At 47.1% G+C, this 7,939-nt stretch overlaps 1 pseudogene; it reads right to left on the bottom strand.

The window, feature by feature from the left end:
- Positions 1–2,495: 2,495 nt before the first annotated feature.
- LOC146543947 (uncharacterized) lies at positions 2,496–7,939 on the bottom strand (annotated as a pseudogene).

The raw sequence follows: 7,939 nt of genomic DNA, 5'->3' as shown, positions 1-7,939 counted from the left end.
ACACACACACACACACACTATATACACACGCACACACACACACACACACTATACACACACGCACACTATACACACACGCACACTATACACACACGCACACACTATACACACACGCACACACTATACACACACGCACACACTATAACACACATATACACACGCACACGCACACACTATATATACACGCACACACACACACTATATATACACGCACACACACCACACTATATTAAAACGCACACACACACACACTATATATACACGCACACACACACATACACACACGCACACTATACACACACACACACTATACACACACGCACACGCACATAACACACGCACACACACACTATAACACACACACACACACTAACACACACTACACACACACACACTATACACACAACACACACACTATACACACACACTATACACACACACTATACACGCACACTATACCCACACACACTATACTCGCACACTATACACGCACACAATCTATACTCGCACACTATACACACACGCACACTATACACACACGCACTATACCCACACGCACACACACACGCACTATACACACACGCACTATACACACACGCACATACCACGCACAATACCACACCACTATACACACACGCACACACACACACACACACGCACACAACACACACACGCACACACACACCACCACCACACACGCACAACACACCACACACACACACACAACACACACACACACTATACACACACACACCACAAACACAACACACACTACACACACACTAATCACACACTAACACACACCACACACACACACACAACTATACACACACACACACTATATACACACACACACCATAACACAACACACTATACACACACACACACATATACACACACACACACACACACTATATAACACACACACTAAACACACACACACACACACTATACAACACACACACACACACAACCATAACACACGCACACACACTATATATATATACTCGCACACACTATACACACACGCACACACTATACACACACCTACACACGCACACTATACACACACGCACACACGCACACTATATACACACTATAACACACGCACACACACTATATACACACACACACACGCTACACACACACACACGCTATACACACACACACGCTACACACACACACACGCTAACCACACACACTATATATATACACTCGCACACACTATACACACACGCACACACTATACACACACGCACACACTATACACACACGCACACTATATCACACACACAGCACACACTATACACACTATACACACACGCACACTATATACACACGCTACACACACACGCTACACACACACGCTAATCACACACGCTACACACCCACGCTACACACACACGCTACACACACTATATACACACACGCTACACACACTATACACACACACGCTACACACACGCTACACACACGCTACACACACGCTACACACACGCTACACACACACACTATATACACACTATATACGCACACACACACACTATATATATACGCACACACACACACTATATATATACGCACACACACTATACGCACACACACGCACACTATACGCACACTATACGCACACTATACGCACACGCACACACACACTACACACACTACACACACACACACTACACACACACACTATACATACGCACGCACACACACTATACATACGCACGCACACACACTATACATACGCACGCACACACTATACATACACACGCACACACTATACATACTCACGCACACACTATATATACGCGCACTACACACACGCGCACTACACACGCGCACACACGCGCTCACAACGCGCACTACACGCGCGCGCACTACACGCGCGCGCACTACACGCGCGCGCACTACACGCGCGCACACACGCGCGCACACACACGCACACAAGCGCGCACAACACGCACACACGCGCGCACTACACGCACACGCGCACACACTACACGCACACTACACGCACACTACACACACGCACTATAAACACGCGCGCACACTATATACACGCCCACACACTATATATACGCGCGCACACTACACACACGCGCACTACACACACGCGCACTACACACACGCGCACTACACACACGCGCACTACACACACGCGCACTACACACACACATTATAAATACACACACACATTATATATACACACACACATTATATATACACACACACATTATATATACACACACACACACACACACATTATATAAACACACACACACACACACATTATATATACACACACACACACACACATTATATATACACACACACACACACACATTATATATACACACACACACATTATATATACACACACACACATCACATATACACACACACACATTATATATACACACACACACACACACTATATGTATATATATCCAGGAGCTTGGCTAATATAATTTATATTGGAGTAATGAGAGAAAGTCACTCACCCTGTCCTGGGCTTGCGAGATGAACTCCAATGGAGCGGATCTCCAGAGAGATCCTTCCCCACTGGCAGTCAGCTCTTAAATGGGTCTAGGAGAGGTGGAGCCAGGCTCCACCCCTTCCTGCAGCACAGGTGATTTCCCTTCACCTGTGCTCCCGTGGCTGACTCATTGCTTGCCTCAGGTGATTAATCAGAGGTTCAGGCCGTGATTCAGCAGCCCCATACACTCCACCCCTTCACAGCATGAACCAATGATTTTGTTTACTAAAAGGGTGAGCTTTCCCTAATACAGAGATCCAATACACCGTGACGCTTATACAATTTCATCGTGACACATGTTGTTAAATTTCAAGATGAGTGACGATTGGTGAAATTTGACATCCTTCTATGGGCCAGCGGTCGATGATGTTACCGGAGGCATATGGTCGTGAGGTGCAGGTCTGTCCTATGTTCCATCAGTCCCATGCAGTCCTTCACCAGGTGTTACACATGATCTGACAGTAACACTGGAACGTTTTGATAACATTTCATTCCTTCCGGTAATCCTGAAGGCTCAAAGACTCACAGGGAGAAATACAGATGTTTCAGAGGTACCAGGAGGGGAAGATCTGCCCTCCAGGGCAAAATACAGGCCGTGTTTCTATCCTGGGTCAACACTTCCGCTTGTACAGGGGCACATCCTGGCAGCGTGCACCACACTTTTTGGTCGGATGTTTGTGGCTGCATAATAAAAATCAGGCACCAAAGGAGGTGTCCTGATCTGCCATAGGGACATGATGGGAGTCCCTTTAGCAATGAAGATCGGAGTGTTGACCACAACATCAGTAGGCCATGTACCTATTACTGGAGGGACTACTGAGCCTCCCACCTCCAACAATCTCCCCCAAGGTGCAAGTAGGCCACACCACTTGGGTCCTACCTGCACCTTCCATGGCCATTTTATTCTGTGGGTGCCAGGATCTAAATTCTCAGGGGCAGGGAGCAGAAGATTATTTTCATTACCAATCTGGGGTCTTACCTGATGATCAGTGCCCGTAATTTGGATCCTAAGCGGGGTGGCCCATGTTGTCTGCAACATTCTCAGGGCACTGGCTCTACCATCTCGGGGTCTTTCATTCAGGTCTCACAAGGTTTCATACAGTCTCTTAGTCCACCTCTGCAGTGACTGGGAGTCTGTCTTCAGGGCAGCCTTAAGAATACCGTTATAACGTACGATGAGGCCTGCCCCCATCGGATTATATGGCAGGTGGAATTGCCATTCGATGTTATTTTCTTCTGCCCAGCGTTGTATCAGTGCACCAGTAAAATGAGTTCCTTGGTTGCTCTCGATGACTTGAGGTGTCCTGTAGGCAGACATCAGTTTTGTGAGTGCCTTGATGGTATATGCCTGGTTTGCTTTCGGTACTGGATAGGCCTGCAGTAGACCACTTGCAGTGTCAACACAGGTCAGGGCATATCTCGCCCCCTCAGACCGAGGAAGGGGCCCCGATATAATTGACCTGCCATCGCTGGAGAGGATTATGTCCTCTAGCAAGATGAGCTGTTGTTTCGGGCAGTGGTCTCGGTCTCATCTTTGAGCAAGCGTTGCAATCCCGGCATGCCCGGATGATGTCAGGTAGCTGTATGGGCAGTCCCCATGCTTTAGCAGCTGCCCACATTGTCTTTTGTCCCGCATGCCGTAGCTTCTGATGTAATGGGCAATGTTCTCGGATGGTGAATTCTCAATCCATCGAACTCGGGCCAGCATGTCAGCTTCATTTCCCGGTGACTGTAGGGGCTGATGACCAGAAACATGGTAGACACGTACAGTCCTGTGTTTGACTGTATTCCATATGTCTAACCACATATCCTTGCCCCAGATCGGCTGGGCATGGATAGTCCATTCTTGGGTGGCCCACTGTGCAATCCACAAAGTGAGCCCTCAGTACACAGCCCAACTATCCATACAGATGTTCAGGATACCATCACCAGGTTCCTTGGTTTTAACCATCTACACAGCTCGCAGTTCTGCCCATTGGCTGCTCTGACCATCTCCCTCGTCAAACCAGATTGTCTCAGTAGAAGGATGGTATGCTATTGCTCTCCACTTGCTCGGATTGCCCTTGCTGGATCCGTCTGTGTACCAAGCATCTTCAGGGATAGGGTATTTTCCCTCCTGAACAGGATTCTTCTGCGGTGGAGCGACCAGTATTCCTTTCGGTGCATCACTGTGATATGTTAGTGGGCCTAGGATCTTCTGAAGTTCTTCTTTCAAAGGGGATGAAGACAGACTACTCCTTTGGCTGAGACAGGCGACCCATCATGCCACTGTTTGTGCTTGGGCCTCCCCTGTTTTAGGAAGGTGGGTCAGATCTTTTACTCACCCCTGAATCGGCAGAGTGGTCTTGACTATAACTTCAGCTGTTTGAGTTATTGGCTCTACTGCCTGCAGTGCCTAATAGGCAGCCAATAACTGTTTTTCAATCATACTGTATCTCTCTTCTGCTCCGTGCCAAACCTGAGACCAGAAACCAATGGGGGTCCGAACAGAACTCTGGCATTGCCACAGGCCCCAACTGAAGCCATCTTGAGTGATGTGAACATCTAACTTGGTTGGGAAGGTAGGATCAAATATACCCAATGCCTGGGCTTGTTTAACTGCCAGTTTCGCCTGTTGAAAAGCATCCTGTTCTGTTTTCCCCCAATCCCAAAGCTGCCCCTTTTTTTGTGAGTCTATACAGTGGTCTTAGCAGCTGCGCTAGGTGAGGTATAAAAGAATGCCAATAACCTAATACACCTAGATACTCTTGCAGCTGCTTCGATGTTGTAGGGACTGGGAACGCCTGAACCTTACCTATGACAGCACTGGGCGGTACTTTGGTCTTTCCTGACCAAACCACCCCCAGGAATTTTACAGACAGGCCCGGATCTTGCACCTTTTGGGGATTTATAGCCCGTCCACTCTGTTCTAAACAGGCGGTTAATGAATCCGCCACCTGTCCTACTGCCTCCAGTGAGTTGGATGTCAGCAGGAGATCATCAATATAGTGATACAAGTTAACATTATCTGTTTTTTTCCAATCGGCCAGGTCACGCGCCACTAGATTATGACAATATGCTGGTGAATGCACGTACCCCTGTGGCAGGACCTGAAAGGTCCACTGCCTTCCTCCACATGTGAACAAATTGATCTTGCGATTCTTCAGTAATTGGGATACTGAAGAATGCATTTGCTAAATCTAGGACACAATTATAGGTTTTTATCTCCCTACTCAACGTGTCCATTAGGGAAGCAATATTGGGTACGGCTGCATGAATAGGCGGCGTGACCTTATTTAATTCCCTGTAATCTACTGTCATTCTCCACGTGCCATCCGACTTTCGCACTGGCCATATGGGGGAATTATATGGGCTGTGGGCAGGTCCTATAATGCCCACTTTTTCTAATTCCTGCACCGTTTTTGATATTTTGTCCTGCCCACCCGGGAGTCTGTACTGTCTCACATTAGTAATCCGGCGCGGTTCTGGCAGGCAAATTGGCCCATGTTTCGCATGGCCTCTTAATATTACCTGCACCGCCCGGATACTAATACATCTCTGTCAGAGTCTGAACTCTCCCATGGTTGTCTGAAGAGCCAGACCGCATAGAATATCTGTGCTCAAGATGTATTCCTGGACTGGGGCAATAGATACCTTATACTCCTGGGGTGGGAGACGCCCTACCCCCAGTTTTAACCATGTTTGGGTGACAGGAATAGTTTGTCCCCCAAAACCACCAATCATCACTCTGTTTCCATGAAATTTGTTTGGATCTCCGTAAATGATTGATGTTTCTGCTCCAGTGTCCACTAATGCCATAACTCTCTGAATATTTTTTTGGGACCAATAAATCGTTAATTCTACATAGGGCCTCCGGTCCCGTCTGGAGGCCCTAGGGGGATTAACATCCCCTGTCACGCCATGAACTGTGCTAGGGCCAATTCTTTTGCTTCCGATGGCTCAGGCATCGTGGCCCGAGACACTTGAGGCAGCTTTTTTTTCCTATTAGGAACAATGAAGTCTTCTAGGTTCCATGTTGTTGTTGGTATCCTCTCTATAATTCTTACCCTTGATTTCTTAGGGATAGTTTTGAAATTTTTGATTGTCCTTTAGCTGCCTCCAAAGCTGGAGAAGGACATGGTTGGGCTGGCGGTCAATCTTAGCAAATTGGACCCCAGCTCGAATTAGGTCATTAAACATTTGTTTTCAGGAAACCCTTATGGGTCCTGATCGAGGAGTTCAAATAGCCGGCGTCTTGGTTTTAGTCACCGGCAGGACCTCAGCTTCTTCTAACATCCGAATGTTGTGCCTAGTCCGCAGACGTTCTGTCTCCCCCAGATCAGCTACTATCTGAGCAGCCTGCTGAACTACAGCTTCCGAGGTCACCAGAGGGTTTAATATCGAAACTAAGGTCCCATACAGGTGGGAAGGGGCCTGTTGTAAAATTAAATCTCGCATGCCCGCGATCATATCCGGGCTATCATACGAGTCTTCATATATTGCTTCTCTCATGCCTAACTCACGAATGTAATTTTGAAGGTCCTCCATGGAGGACCATAGTCCTATGTTTAAGGGAATATCTGTTTTATTTGGCCAGACCATCCGGCATGCTGCCATTAACCAATCTATTATTGAGTGGTTCTCATTAGTATACTGGACAGCAGAGTATAGTCTCTGCCTGACAGCAGGGTGTAATGTTACGATGGTCAGCTTTGCCATTTCCAGCCCATTAACCATAACACTTTCTGCTCCTGAATCCCATAACCTGAGCAGCCATGCAGGTATACTCTCTCTCAGCCTCTGCCGAAATCGCTGCACCATGTCCATTAATTCAGTTGGAGTGTATGGCCTGGCTGTCACATGCAAATGCGTTTCAGCAGGGGGCCATTGGTCAGGGGGCACCCCTGCTGGTCTATCTTGTACCTTTTTTGTTTTTTTGAGTTATAATAGGACAGAGTTCCAGGGGATCCGCCATAAATGGAACCTCTAGATCTGACTTGGAACTCCTGCTTTCCTCTTGAACCAGGTCCGCTACTTCAGAGGTATGACTATCATCTATTGAAATACTACGGACCTGACCTAGAAACTGTAAAATTGGTTTTTTCCCCGTCAATACATTAAGTTCTTGCTCCAATTTGTCAATACAAGCTTTAATAGCTGATTTTCATTTTCTAAGTTATCTGATCTTGTCTCTGCTTGATTTAAAGCATTTAACAGTGGCCATGCAGTGGCCATTGCCTTTCTTTCGTAGTTATCTTTGTCCAGTCCCTGAAAGTATTCTGTTAAGCATACTGAGGAAATATTCCCCAAAGTACACAGGGGACCCCATTTCTCAATTATAGTTGCCAGTTGATAATAAGGAGATCCCAGAAACCCTGGGATCTGCCCAGGGATCATTTTATCAAGGGGAATGGTGTTCTC

The sequence above is a fragment of the Meleagris gallopavo genome, chromosome 7, assembly GCF_905368555.1.
Source record: "Meleagris gallopavo chromosome 7, MGAL_WU_HG_1.1, whole genome shotgun sequence".
NCBI lineage: Eukaryota > Metazoa > Chordata > Aves > Galliformes > Phasianidae > Meleagris > Meleagris gallopavo.
This window is presented reverse-complemented; position numbering and strand designations above follow the sequence as displayed.